At 41.2% G+C, this 14,738-nt stretch overlaps 1 long non-coding RNA gene across 1 annotated transcript in view; it reads right to left on the bottom strand.

Moving 5' to 3' along the window:
- LOC119152574 overlaps positions 1 to 14,738 on the bottom strand; it is a 62,267-nt gene that overhangs the window by 7,575 nt on the left and 39,954 nt on the right. The window contains exon 9 of the long non-coding RNA XR_005105810.1: positions 14,447 to 14,638. This is a non-coding gene — a long non-coding RNA (uncharacterized LOC119152574). The remainder of the gene's footprint in view (positions 1 to 14,446; positions 14,639 to 14,738) is intronic.

Consider the following 14,738-nt stretch of genomic DNA (forward strand, 5'->3'; position numbering starts at 1 on the left):
TTAGCAGGGAGAGCCGAGTAGCAGACAGACTCCAGTGCCTTTGACAGCGGCTGCTCTTTCTTTGTCAGTGTCAATCCGCGCCGGAATCGCAGGGAATGAACGAATGTGACAGGAGAGGACCGCACCAATTATGGATGAAGGGATACTATCTACTCCCACTGGTTGATGTGATTTATTCGACGGTCCTTCTGCATTTATAGAACAGCAGATTGTAGCTGCTTATGAAGTGACAAATAGTGCTCAATGACATTGACTGACTTGTCTGATCAATTTAGCTTGTCTGAAAAGTAGCCGTGAATCGCTGTCCTTGTTGAATGACGGTCCGAACGGTCCAGGTTCAACTTTATGGATGTGAAATCTCAGATGCCATTAGAAAACTGATAAAGGTGACTGCCTTTAAACAAATAACACTAGGGTCCCGTACAAGGAATGAAAAATAGTAACCCTTCCTTTGAAATGCATCTCGCTTAAAGAATGTCTTCTCTTTAAGACCATGTCAGTGGAATATTTTTATTTTTTATAGGTTCTTGAATATTTGATATATTTTGGAGGAGAAGCAATGTATCTGATGGAGGGGAAACATGTGGAGTTTTCTTGCAAGAACCAACAAAGCAACTTTTCATGTTTTCTAGCAAAGTTGCCAACTGTCCTGATTTTATTGAGCCTTGAGTCATTAGAATAATTTTTAAATTCAGAGCTCCTGGAGTCTGGTGATGATGTAACTCAGCCTTCCTATTAAAATCGAGAAGAAAAAGAAGAAGTTGCTGGCCTAGTGGTCAGAAAGCAACTTGAAAATGTGATTTCAGTGAACCTGGTACAATCAAAATCCAAAAGAAACTGGAAACCAACTTGCAAATGCGGAGGGGGTTTGGGTTTTTGGGGGGTCTGAGAAGTAATCTGAGGAGACTGACAGGATTTCTTCATGCTTGGGTTTGGCAGCACAGGAACTTCTTAGAAGTCCGGCTTGTTTTGATAGAGCCCTTGTGTCAATAACCTATTATTGAGTACTGTCAGACTTCCAGCGGCTGGTAACCCTTCTGGCAGGAGGAGCTGTTAGATGTGAAGACATGGCAGCGCCAGGCTGTTGGGTGCAGTGTAATTCTCAGTGCTTTAGTGAGCCTCACACAGCCCTTCCGATAATGCTGGAATTATACGATAAGGTGTTGCTCAGCATGAGTAAGGACTGCACAATACAGCCTTTAAACAAACACTGAATTCAAAACCATTGAGAAACTGTTAACAAATTGTATATTATCTAGCATTAGATTAGTATTTTTATAAAGTCATAATGTCACGTCGCACCTTATAAATAATACTTGTGGTATTTCTTATATGAAGCAGGCACAGGAGTTGCCTGAAAATGGTAATTTCACATATAAACATATACAAACCTGTGAGTGGGTCTACACGCACATATCAATATACATATATATATAAATATATGGTGGTACATATGTATAAATCAATGTCTGCATGTGGGGGGTGCATGTGTGCTGTTCATTATATATTACAATATTAAACAGTTATCCATGCACAAGTATATTTATGTATATATTTCAATTTATTAGAGCTAGGCAGTCCTTTACAGACTCAATAAAGAGCACCAGCATTAGAAGCCAAGAACCATTTTTCCCTTTCCCTGTATTATTCAAATTTATTAAACAATATTTCACATTTGTTTGACACAATGTCAAACTCGGGACTCCTAAAGAACTGCTGCAGCTTTGGAACTGTTATGCTTTCTTGGACTTTAATCATTTTTGGCAAGGTTCCATTTCCTGTCAGAAAGTGAAACAGCTTAGGAATGTCATTTTCACGAAAGAAAACAGAGAGAATCCGAGAGGAAGTTCTCCTCCACTCCAGAGCCCCTAAGATACTCAAACACACTCGCAGGAGGGCTGGAATACATCAAACATTAGCAGAGGGAAAAGGACACACTTTTCCCACATTAAAATACATGGATAAAGTTGAACTTTTGCTAAAAATAGTTCCCATGACTAATCCTATTAAGTTTTTAAAAAATTGTGCCCTATCTCCCTTGAAGTCAAATTGTTTTTTAACTTCAGAATGATATTAGGAAAAGACTCTAAAGTGTCTTTCCTTAAGTCAAAGTCCCTGCAAGATTATTTTTTTCTTTTCTTTTTTTTTTTTCCTTTTTTTCTTTTTTTTTTTTTTTTTAAGTGAGATATGAAAAATGAGGACAGGAGCACAGATCACTCTTCTAAAAGGGCAATTTACCTATTGAAGAGGTGGGAAGTATCAGTCTCTGCCAGATCATCGCTTGCGATTTACTTTTTTAAAAGCAAGGCTCCCTAAGGAGGGAGGAGGTTAAAGGGAGCAGATAAAAGCTAACCCTTAGCTCTGCCAGCTCAGTGCCTACAGAAGCTGAGCACAGCCACAGCGGTTGAAGGGTATAAAGCCCTGCCACACTTTTGGACAAGAATCACCTATTTCCCTCATTCAGAGGGCTACTTATGTAAAAACCACCTCGACTACTTGTGATGAGGAAACAAGCAACAGCCAAATGGATTTTGAGAACACAACCCACACCCCAGCAGGAAGAGCACTGCCCCAGTTAGCCGTTCCCACTGCACAGCAGCCACATGGGCAGTGCACGTAACAAAGGGCTTCTGACAGCCACCAGGTCCACATGCAATCTATGATTCTTATTCAAGACTCATCTGGGTGGTTTTCTATCAGATCAAATGCTTTGGTTTTATTCTGACATTTATGCCATCCTTGTTTGTTTGTGCTAACATCCTAAACAGAAATCCCAAGCTGCGGTAATGCCATGTTTCAGAGGGAGAGCAGAAGGGAGCTGGCTGCAAAGGAGGTTGGAAATCCATTTCTAAAGGAAAAGCCATTTGCAGCAGCATCCTGAGAAAAAAAGGGATGCTTAGCTCCTTAAAGGAATTCAACCTAAATACAAACAACACTCATACATGACCAGGAAAGGCAAGTAGAATTATCTGTTGCACTCTCCCTAGAGTAAGGTTGAACACCAAATGATGGGGTTTTAGCAGCCTTGCAAGTGCCTTTAGCCAAGTTAGCTTTGGTTGCAATGTCTGCTTGAGTCTGTGCATTACAAACCCTAGTGGGGCACACGCTGCCCTGTGCACCAGTGTGCAAGTCAGCATGCTGGTGAGCCAGAGCTGGGAGGACATCCCAGCACCACAGTCTACAGGACCCAAAGATAAAAGCCCCAGAAAAGACCATCCAGCTAGCAAAAGCTGAGCAAAAAGCATGACACATCCTCAAAGAAAAAGTGAAATCCTACAGGGAAAAACTATGACCCACACACACTCTAGGAAAAGCACACATGCTTCTAGCTCAGGCACAAGAAAGGCATGGTTTGGCATTAACAAAACCCTTCTCCAGCTGAAACACTGAAGAAGGAAGTTAGAAAAGGGAAAGTAAAATGAAAATAAATTCATGAACTCACTTCATTTACTGCTGTAAATCCACACTTTCTACAGTTTGCTCCTGGATTTTTCTATGAAGAGATGAGCATGGTGCATGAGAGGATGAGGAATGGAGGGTTCACAGCAGCTGTCTGCTTTCATAAACCTTCACAGCTCCCAGTTAAAATGCATCCTCCATCTATCTTCTGCTCAGCATTGAACAGAGAGCAAATGCCAACAGCATAAGCACGCATTCAAGTTTGTCCAGGTAGATGCAGAGAGGCAAGCCCTTAGGGAAAGAAAAGAGCAGAGCAGGTTAGAGCAGGAAAGCGACCCCCCTGACATGTGCTTTTTCTCTCCGTGTCTCTGGCAGCACGGGTTAGGTACGATCGGGTGGTCCCAGCATGTTACACACACACCAGGGGACTGTAAAAACTCTCAGCATCAGCCTACATCTGCTTGCATTGAAGTTGTCCCCCACACACACACTTCAATGGCAGCTGAGTTAGGTCAATACCGAAACACTTGTGAACATGTCGCTCACCGCATCGCTCCTTCCCACCCCGCCGAAACCCCTCCGGCGGCATTGTTTTCCTTTCTGCCCCCAGCTGAGCTTTCATGGTGCTCTCTGATGTGCCTGCAAGGAATAACTCATTCCCCCAGCCCAAACCTGTGCAATATGTACCTTCAGTTTTCCCACCACACCATTGCCAGCCATCCTGACAGTACCTTCTGCCTCGGGCCACCTTTACTGCTGAATCTCTAATGCAAAACTAGCACATGGCATTTGTTTGTTGTTAAAAGTATAACTTCATGTTTGCACTTATAGTAACGTCTTGTAGCAAGTTAGTCACCAAGGAACTTCTCCAGTCATTTATTTTCCAGCACAGACTACAGGTTTCCATGGCTATATTCCACAGGAAAAAAAAAAAAAAAATCCAATTTCATGTGTAGATGAAATACTTCAAAGTCTCATACACTCAAGCCATCACTAACACATGCAATAATATAAACTGGAATGAATTTTCAGGATGTAGTAGGCTAAAACTCAGCTTTCAGAGCAGCAGGGTTGAAGTGCCCTTTGACACCAACCCTCCCCACCCCCACTGACTCGTCCTTACCTCCTCCTCTTCGCATGCTTGGCCCCATCTGACAGCAGCTGGCAATCACCGACACCAGCTGGCAATCACCGACACCAGAGCCCATGAATTTGTCCAAGCTGCAGCTCAGTCTGCACTCCCAACCCATGCGCTCTGACCGCCATAGAGTCAGTTCATGTGGTCAATCCATGAATTCAACCCATTATATGTTCCTCCAAAAACCTCTCCATTCCTTAGGAGCCAGCCTTTCTTCAACCAGTCTTTAACCTCATGGCACCGTGTATTTTTCCCTGCCCTTTCAGGCCAACAGTGGCCCTTGGTTTATCCCAGAGCCATCCAAATCCCTCACCTTCAAGAACTACCCTGCAAAGCCACTGCTCATGCACCATGACTATATACTGAGCATCTGCTTCTTCAACAGTCTATGAAATGCTGTTTGATAAATCATTGTTAAAAGTTTTGTTTGTATTATGGAAAGAATCTTCTTTTGTACTGAAGGGAAGGAATTTGGAGAGTAAAATCTAAACCTGGAGCTATATTTTTCTGCGTAGTTAAATACAAGTAAGAAAATTACCAAAGTCAGTGAATTAAAAAAAAAAAGAAAAAATCTACAACAAACCTTATCATTAATAAGTTCTTAAGTGATGACCACCATGATTATTATTCTTGATCTGCTGTGTCACTTAAACCCCAGCCTTTTTACATTCCCATTGCTATGGGTGCCTCTGAAACAGTAGTTCACGCATTGCCCCTCGCCCACCTCCCCTCTGGCCCTGCCTGGTACCTCCTTGAGGGTCCGTCTCAGCCACATGTTTCTCTTCCCTTTTATCAGCTCTCAGAGCCCTTCAAAGATGGTCACAACTTCTTGTGCCCTCCCCCTTTTTTTCCCTCTCCACCTCCCCGCCAAATTTCCATTTATATCTAGATCTTTGCCAGCCCAACACAACCTAACAGGCAGGAGAAGGTCTGAGCCCAGGTTGTTTAACAATGCCTTGAGGGGCTTATTCACCAAAGTTCGATGCTCTGATGAACAGCTTGCTGCAGCTCTAATGGTAAGGCATATAAAATGCATCATACATTAAATTTAATGTTGCCTCATTAGTCTTAATTAGATTCCTACATTACACCAGGATTATAGTTTCTTCGTGTTTATGTTTGCTCCTAAAATAAAGTCTACACTAGACACCAGTTCTGTGTACTTTCTAACCTTTGAATAAACATGCCCTGAATTGGTACCTACCAATATTTTTAACCTGGAAGAAACAGAATTTAGGTGATACTGCAATTGTCTGTTGGACAGAGAAGCTATGTAGTCGTTGCAAAGGAATAAATTTAAAGGAAAAAAATTGTATGTAAACATCAGAAATTGCTTATCTTGTGTTTATAAGTGGTAAGCAGTGAAGGGAAAGGAAAGGGTTGTTTCTTTTAAAGAATCGGATGGCTTTTCTATTTCTATAGAGACGCTTTGATAGCTTCCTCTCATACTACTTAATATTGTCTTCTGCACTAGGCTTTTCAAATTTTATTGACTTTCAGCTGTAAAATCTGTTTCAAGATGATGCCACTAAATCAGCTTTGAAGCTTGGCTAGAAGTTGACATCAGAGTAGAGCACACCCCATGATTAGACATAACGACCTATGCCAGGACCATGGCATGTCAGAGGCCAGCGGTAACTGGAAAGATGATGACCCAAATCATGCTTTTCAACATATCAACAAAAACACCACTCTGACAGGTCCGGAAATTGAGCTGCTGTTGCAAAAGCCTTTCTTTCATCCAAGGAAAGAAGCCACATATTCTGGGATTCCCCCCATCACTCAGATGGTCCCAGCTCAGTCTCCTTGTGGTGGTGAGCTGTCCCCCAGTACCAGCACCATCCCCCCCACCACCTACAGCAACTCCCAGCACCCAGCATCTCCTCCAGCCGCCGCCGTCTGGTGCAGGTCCACACCTGATGCAACTCAAACAACTGGTCTTGCGTGACAGTCCCAACTGAAAAGGCATTTACATTTAAAATGAATAGCTATGAATATGTGGGGTGTACTTTATGATAAAACAGTGAGTTTTAGAAGGTTAAACCAAATGGATTTTTTTTTCCATAAAACGTTTGTTTGTTTTTTTAATAATAAAAAGTCTAGTGACACCAGAATTGTTTGAGGAATCAGGTTTCTTTTCAATACTTTTTTTTTCTCTCCAAGCCTTTAATAAATTGACTACCCCATTTTTCTTCTTGTAGTTAATTTAACAACTGATTTTAAATTTCAAAAAGATTGAAAAAGTAACATTTTTTTTTTTTAATGTCAAACTGAAGCTTGATTGTTTTAAACACTGAAAGGATGATAGCTGCTTTACAAAATGTTGTTATTCTTAATATTTTGGCCCAGATTTGCCATGAAACGGCTCAGCCTCTTGAAGCTATTTCTCACCCAACAGAGTACAATTCCTACATATTTATCTATTTCTTTCCAACCGACTTATACAAGCACCCACACTATCATAGGAGCAAAGAGAAGCCAATTAGCGTTAATAACAGTTAGTGTTCTGCTAATATTTTTAATAACAGTTTGTTTCATGTCCCATAACATTCCTTTGGTAAAATATAATAAAATTCCATTTGAATTTGCATGTGGCCACTCTCACTTGTTAATTAGAATTTGAATAATATTATAAAAAATACAGTGCAAACCTATATATTCCATTTGCCTAAGGGTTTAAAAGAAATTCTTTCATCCTGTTTGGATTTTCCCTTTTCAGAAATGTTTGCAAAAACTGAGCATTTCAGGTATTCTCACATTGAAATGCACATATTTTTGTGGTCTCACCAGGTACACTAAAATCACATTATTTCATCTGAGATAAAACAAGCTGACTTAAGCTTTGAAAAATCCTTTCCTTAGCTCAGGAAATGGGGAAATACTTATGAAAATTTTCAAGAACTATCTGGCTTTATAAGTAGATCAAAGTCTAAATATTTGTACCACAGACAATACTGAAACAATCATTTAAATGACTAAGACAGAGATTTGACAGCATCCATCCCCAAGCACATTAGAGTGCACACGTACTGACTTTGTTCAAACTTAAGTTTAAACTTTACATCCATCTACGCTACAGTAGCACATTTTCATTAGGACTGATGTCTCAGGAAAGGCCTACGCAACCCAAAAAGGAAAAGGCTTACATTTTCTAAAATCCCCTAATCCTGCTTTTTTGCAGTCTCTCCATAAATTGCTACCTTTTCCTGAGGGGATAAAAAGCTCAGAGGTTTCTTCAGTTCTTTGCAGGCTTTGTTGTGTTATATCCACCAGCGAGGAAAGAGGAAAAAAAAAGGACCAGGTGACTCCTGTGGCCAACTGCAGCCATGGAACAGCTTAAGTCCCAAACAAACAAACAAAAACCCCAGGAACGCACAAAACTCCTACTGTTCTTCATCACAAATTCAGTGAATACCAAAATCTTTCAGTAAATATGGATGAGGGATATATCAATGGGCTACTGATGGCTTCACAGAAGGAAGGAGGACTGGATGTACCAAGCACATGTCTTTAGCAGATAATATGTATAATTACAGTATCATGCAAAGCACCTGAAACAAATTTGGGAGAGGAGGGTGGGGAAAAAAAATAACTGATGATGAGCTGACATTTATAAAAAAAGATGTGGATGTTCGAGAAAAAACCCTCACTTTCTATCTTCAAACTACACAAATTCTATCAGAGTCGGTAAAACTTAGCAGAATTATTTCTTTTGCCAAAAGGCCCAAGAAAAATCAACTTCATCTCTTGCATGGATGTGCTGCAAGGCAGGAAACAGCCAGGCATGACACATCCCTCTCCCTTGATATTGGCTAATACAACCTCCAGCAAAAAAATCATAGACATTGTAGGAAGGCTGGGATGAGTTCTTGTCTTTTTATTGCCTTGCTGTGGTGGCCTGCGGGTAGCAAGGACAACCAGCCATGCTGGGCTTCACTGGAAAAGGCTCCCAGCATGGCTGGAACTGGATCCATGGGAGAAGGGGAGCATGTGAACCCCAGGCACCCCGTGCTGCAGACCAGACCTCCAGATGTTGGAAGGAGAGCAGCTCCCGCTCAGCAGGCGAGGGAGGAGGCGATGAGGGCGGTGCTCCTGCCGCTAGGAACTGCTCTGCTCTGCAGAGCTGGCAGGAGATGAGAGGTACGTCGAGCTCTGCAAAGAGCCGCAGCAACTTCCTCCAGAGCAACGGGGAACTTAGCAAAGAGCGGCTGCACATTAAATCACAGCTCCGAGGCTCCTGCAGGTGAGGCACAGCTGAGCAGTGCTTTGCATGCTGGGATGGTGCAAGCACAAGTCTGGTCCACCCCATTGCCATCACTCTACACCTCTGGTTGGATCACAGCCTTACCGTTTTACTGGCTGTGGGTGGGTGTGATCTATTGCCTTCCTGTTGAGTTTCATTTGAGACATAAGGAAAGCTCTGGGACATCACCCAGAAGCAGATTAATTAATTTATTCCGCCTTTCCAAAGAAGGTTTGAATGTTTCCGCGATCAGCCGTCCTCCTTGCATGCACATTAGCTGTTCTGGCAAGAGCGCCTCAGCCCAATTTGGTTTGAGTGACAAAAGTTAATTTTATTGATGCACAGCCTTCTGTGATGCTAGGTAGGAGGTCCGACGATGCAAATCAAATGGCTTCTCCAAAAATATCCCAGTGATTGATAATGAGGCAGTGATGCACATTTTGTGACACTTTTGACCCTACCATAAGCAAATACTAAATTTAGACGTGATAATTTTAAAAACTAATGCCACATTGCTTTAAAAGTGATCAGTGACAGATATACATAGTTTAACGGAGACTAATGTTGTTCATGAAGGTTTTTTTAATTTTTTTTTTAAATCCAAAACAAAACTATAACAAGCAGGATTGGGGGGGGGGGGGGGGGAGAAAAAAAAAGGGGGGGAAATTAACTTGAAACAAACCTAGGTATAGAAATATGCCAAATATGCTATTAAAATTTAATTGCATGTTTCATAGGAAGGTCATACACCACAATTTGATTTCTCTAGTGTATATTACTATATACATACGGATACACATCAACTATTATGTTAGGTGTATAAGGGATATATCTGGAAGCACTTGAACATGGAAGATGACTGACACTTACAAGAAAAACCTTTATTATATGTCTATATTCCATTCCATTAATCATGTATGTTCATTAACCAATCTTGGTAATTTATTATGCACTGTTTCAAGACATCTTATGTTACAATGGTGTCATTTTCACTTTGATCATCTAAAGATCTTGCAGGATGACATCTGCAGCCAAAAGACCTGGCTTCTCTATAGGTGTTGCATGAACATGTACTAGATATTCAGAAGTGATTAAAAAAACTCTGTAGTGCAACACAGTTTGCAAGATGCAAAAATTAATTATGTAGCTCAAAGATAACAACTCACAAATTAGGTAGAAATATTCAGGTGAAGTGATTTGCACATCATTTTAATAGTGGATAAGTACCAAAAGGAGATGCTATTAATTTTGTCATGTAATATTTGATCATTATGTGTTTTGCTAGGCTGTATCATACCCAATCCATACAGCAGTCTGAAAAACATGCTCTTTACAAAACAACCTAAAAACATTCTCAGAAGTCTTGGCTTTTATCACTACCTGCTATTGCATTTACATAGCGAGAAACTAAATACATGTTTATGAAAAGTTAGTTAGAGGTACCATTACCATAACGCAGCACTTCCTTTCCCCTTAGTCTAATGGTCACTGGAAGAAATGTGAATGTAAGTATTAAATAGCATCTGATTTTATGGAACCAAGGTTTACTTCTTCACTGTTCATTTCTGCCTTTGGTTGCACCTTTCATAAACTTACTGATTAATATTAAACAGTGAAAACTCTGACAAGCAGGATTACTAATACAACATAACTGTTTATAGTGTGAATGAAAAAAGTGCTCCATTTCCAGCCACTGCACTTAATAATAAATTCCTGTTGTACTTAAATGTTGAAGGGATTACATAACTGTCAAAGTTCCTTTAAATGTTAAGGGTAGTAATCATATTAAAGACATACTACACAGAAGCAAAAGCAAATGTCAGTTAAGTTATTATTTCCATATTTGCATGGAGTTTTAAAATATAAGAGCAGATTCCTAAACACATCAAATTTGTGCTCGTTGCAGCTGAAGGGAGCAGGGAGGAAAAGGAGCTGCAAACCCCGCCAGTCCCGCCGCAGTCGTGTGCCATATAAGGGTCAGAAAACGGCAGCTTCACGTGCTGCAGCATAGCCAGGGGCTGCTCTTGATTACACCAGCTGAAACAGTACCATCAGGACAATTGTGCCAGAAAGACGAAGAGGAATACCACGCATTCCTCCTCCCTCTCTCCCTCTTCCGCTGCACATACTTCACTCGAGGAAGCTGTTAGATTGGCTCAATACCATCCTAGGACAATTCTGAAGCACCCACTTAAGACATGCTTATGACAACTGCGACCCTCTTAGGTATCCTAAGATAGTGATAGCCAGGAATCTGGAGCAAACAAAATCAAATGTGCAGATGCTTATACTTGCAGTCTTTTGATACTTTTCCTCTGACCCATACTATTGGCTTTAACCCTCCATACTAAACACCTGGGAGTCAATTAGTGCCTTATTAACCAGCAACATTATGAATTGTCAAACACTTCCAGGGAAAACACTGATAAATTAATTAAGCTCTTTAAAAAGAAAAAAAAAAAAGACCAAAAAAATCCAAACAAACAACAAAAACACCCAAGCAACCAACAACCCCCCCAAAACCAACAAAGACCTAGATCTCCAATTGCACACTATATTTACTTCGTTCACTGCACTGGAGTCATTTGCAGGATTAAAACCTGAGCCTGGCACCTCCCCACACTATGATTATTGGCAAAGAAACAATTCTTTGACTGTCTTCCAGTACTCTTTTAAAGGACCAGGGTTATTCACACAGAGCCACACCCCACATCCAGCAAGACAAGAGGAATGCCTGCCCATGGAAGTTATGTGCACGCAATGAAACTTGTTCCCAAGTTAGAAATGGGACCCCATTATTAGCATTCCTGATATTCATAGTGCTGCTCACGTTCCACAGCACCCAGCAGCGCTCAGCCAGCAGCCTCAATTAAAATATGTCTAACCATGACTTTCACATTATCATTAAATCAGTCATTTTCAGAATTGCTCCCTTGCAGAATCCTGCTGCAGCGCTTGCTTTGGGAGGTAGAGCTCCAGCTAGAGTCTCACCCAAAAAACAAACCCCAGCGAAGCCAGCTGGTGTTAATGACCTGGAGGAGCATCAGCTCCACAGCTGCACCCAAGACCCTTCCTCCAGCACTCACTGAATGGTGTTTCTTGGAAATCACCCACTTAACTGTCACAACTGCCAGCTTTGGCATATAATAAATAGAATAAAGAAAAGACAAAAAGTAGCAACTTTATTAATTCACTGCATGCTAAGGCGCAGGGATAGTTACAACATATTTGACGCCTAAAAATTAAGTATTGTCTGGTAACGTACTTACTGTTGGGTGGAAAGCAGTCTCCCATGGCTCGAGAATCCCGGAGATGTTGAACATTTTCCTCTACAAACTCAAAAATTCAAAACATTTGCCAATAATATACGTGTAAGAATAGAGATGTCTCCAGATAGGGTCTACAGAAGGTCAAATTGCTTTGAAACGTCGCCTCCTTTTTTTAGGTTAGTTATCACTATGGCAGTGATAAATATTTTGTGAAAAATCTAAATAAAGCAGGCTGGATGTTGCATACTCAGAACGTGTGTCACTAGAGAACTCCCCCCCGCCTCCATGCACGTGAAATTTCTAGGAAGGATTCTGGCAAAACTGCTAGTGTGGAAAGCACCATGGGAAGTGCATTGGCCCTAACGCATTCAGCGACCTATGATGGGTTCCCTGTCACCATGGCTATCACGTCTGGCCCCTCTTCATGTCAAGCTCTTCCTTTATGGGAATTTTGAGGAGGAGGGAAAATTAGTCGTGCTGTTATTTCTCAACATTCTTTGACCAACCATCAAGACAAACTGCTTTCTTCAAATTAAGCTTTTAGTTAGTGACCCTTTTTTTTCCATCTCTGTTTGTCAGCAGAGAGGAGATGGCTTGTGGCTTTGCAGATGGTCACCTTAGATGGGCTGCTGAGGGTTGGGAAGGTTGGAAGACAGACCCCCACACTCCTTGACTGGATTGTGAGGTCTCCCCGGCCCACTGACATCTACCATCTAATGCCTGATGACAGGGCAATGGAGACTGTGTGTTTCAGCCGCATTTCTAACACTATCAAAGCCCCTTTCCCTTGTAACTGAACTGTTCTAATTATGCACATTTCCCTTTGCTGTATTCCTCAAGGTCTTGTCTCACCAAATGATGTAACTCTTGATTACAGCTCTTGTATTCAGCTTGTACAACGAGGCTGAAATACTCCCGAACACCTTGATGACAAGTACATGAATTTGCCTGGCAAAACAATAACCACGCTAAAGCTCTTTTAACATCCTGGTTTCTTTGCTGAAAGCATCTGCCTATACTGTCAATTCATCCTGTGCCTCTTGGGTGTCTGACTTAAGCATAAGTATGCAAGTCCTATAAATGAATACATGCCACTGGGGGTAGCACTTACAGTAGAAGAGTATCGTCTCATGAGTGATAAGGGTGACAGAAGTGCAAAACAGAGCTGAGTGGATCTGGCACTCACATTGTGAACAACACAGCATTCGTACGGGAAGATTTTCCCACAGAATGACATGCAATAATTTATTCTAAGCCCTTCCAACTTGAGTGTGGTTGGTTTTTTTGGTTTGGTGTTTTTTGTTGGGTTTTTTTTTTTCCTCCTCTGCAAAGTTGCTATCTTCTGCAGTTTTTCTCTAAATAACTATTTAAGAGAAGATGGCACTGCTAAAATAAAGTACCTCGTTTGAAGGAAAACTAACCAGTCCAACCAAGTAAATAATTATTAGTCAACACTATTCCCACATGACCGCATTCTACAAAAGTGTACCACTGAGGAAAAAAGCATGGTATTTTTAATAATAAAAAGCTGATGGTCTAAGGTGAAAGTTTTAAAAACACTCAATATTTAATCACTGGTTATAAACATACAAGCAAAATAAAAACATGTCTCCCCGAGTTTTAAGCAGGAAATGCTGTTTGCTCAATGACAACCCTGCTCTGAGCATTTCAACTTCCTAAAGGTCAGATCATGAAAGACTTCAGATCTCCCAATGCAGCACAGAGAAACATAAACACTCTTATCCTGAGCCAGACTGGCTCCCCAACACGTCTACTGTCATGTCTCCAACACTAGCCACCACCAGATGTTTCAGCAGATGCAAGAGCGGGTGAAATAGAGGTGGCTGTGAGACACTTCTTGTCTTCTGAAGGACAGCAAACACTATACAACCACATATGACCAGAGACCAGAAAGATATGGGCGCTGTCCCATCACTATTTAGAGCCATAACCTGCAATGAACATACTGTCATATATTTCTGCCCTGCATGGCACTTCTGCTGAAAAGGGCAGAATCCAGTGTTCCCAGGGCCTGAAGTCATAGAGGAAAAGTTTGAAATCTCCCTGGTCACCTAATAACATCCCTTTCTCTTCCCTCCACTTTTCCTGTCCCCCTCACCTAGGTTCTAGACCTGTTGCTGCTTAGCTGCATTGTTCACCTCTTTGGTAAAAGTAGTCATAAAGTAGTAGTAGTAGTAATAATAATAATAATAATAATAATAAATTACTACATTTATTCCATACATAAACTTAATAACTAAAATTCATGTATTTTACAAAGGTTTGCACTAGCATTTAAAAACTTCCATTCCATATAATTACAGAAATTCAAATAAAGGCAACAGAAACCTGTACCTTTCTCCTGAAAACTCTGCCAAGTTTCAAGCCTGTACTCACACATCCATGAGACATGATCCTCTTGCCTTTCTGCTGCCTGTTCTCCAGCTGTTGGTGGTTAGGGCAGAAGAGAAAGGGAGACTGATACTACCGATACTGCTTTTCCAACCATTTCTGCTTCTCTGTCAGTACCTTTGCCTTCAGCAACCTGGTCAGAGCGCAACTCAAACACACACCTTTAGACTAAAACTCCTAAGAGGGAGGAAAAAACAAACAAACATTAAAAGGAGGTAAGCATTCAGAATCACCATCAGTTCAGCTAGTCTTGATTTTCCCAGCCAGCAACCTCAAA

The sequence above is a fragment of the Falco rusticolus genome, chromosome 8 (genome assembly GCF_015220075.1).
Source record: "Falco rusticolus isolate bFalRus1 chromosome 8, bFalRus1.pri, whole genome shotgun sequence".
In the NCBI taxonomy this organism is placed as follows: domain Eukaryota; kingdom Metazoa; phylum Chordata; class Aves; order Falconiformes; family Falconidae; genus Falco; species Falco rusticolus.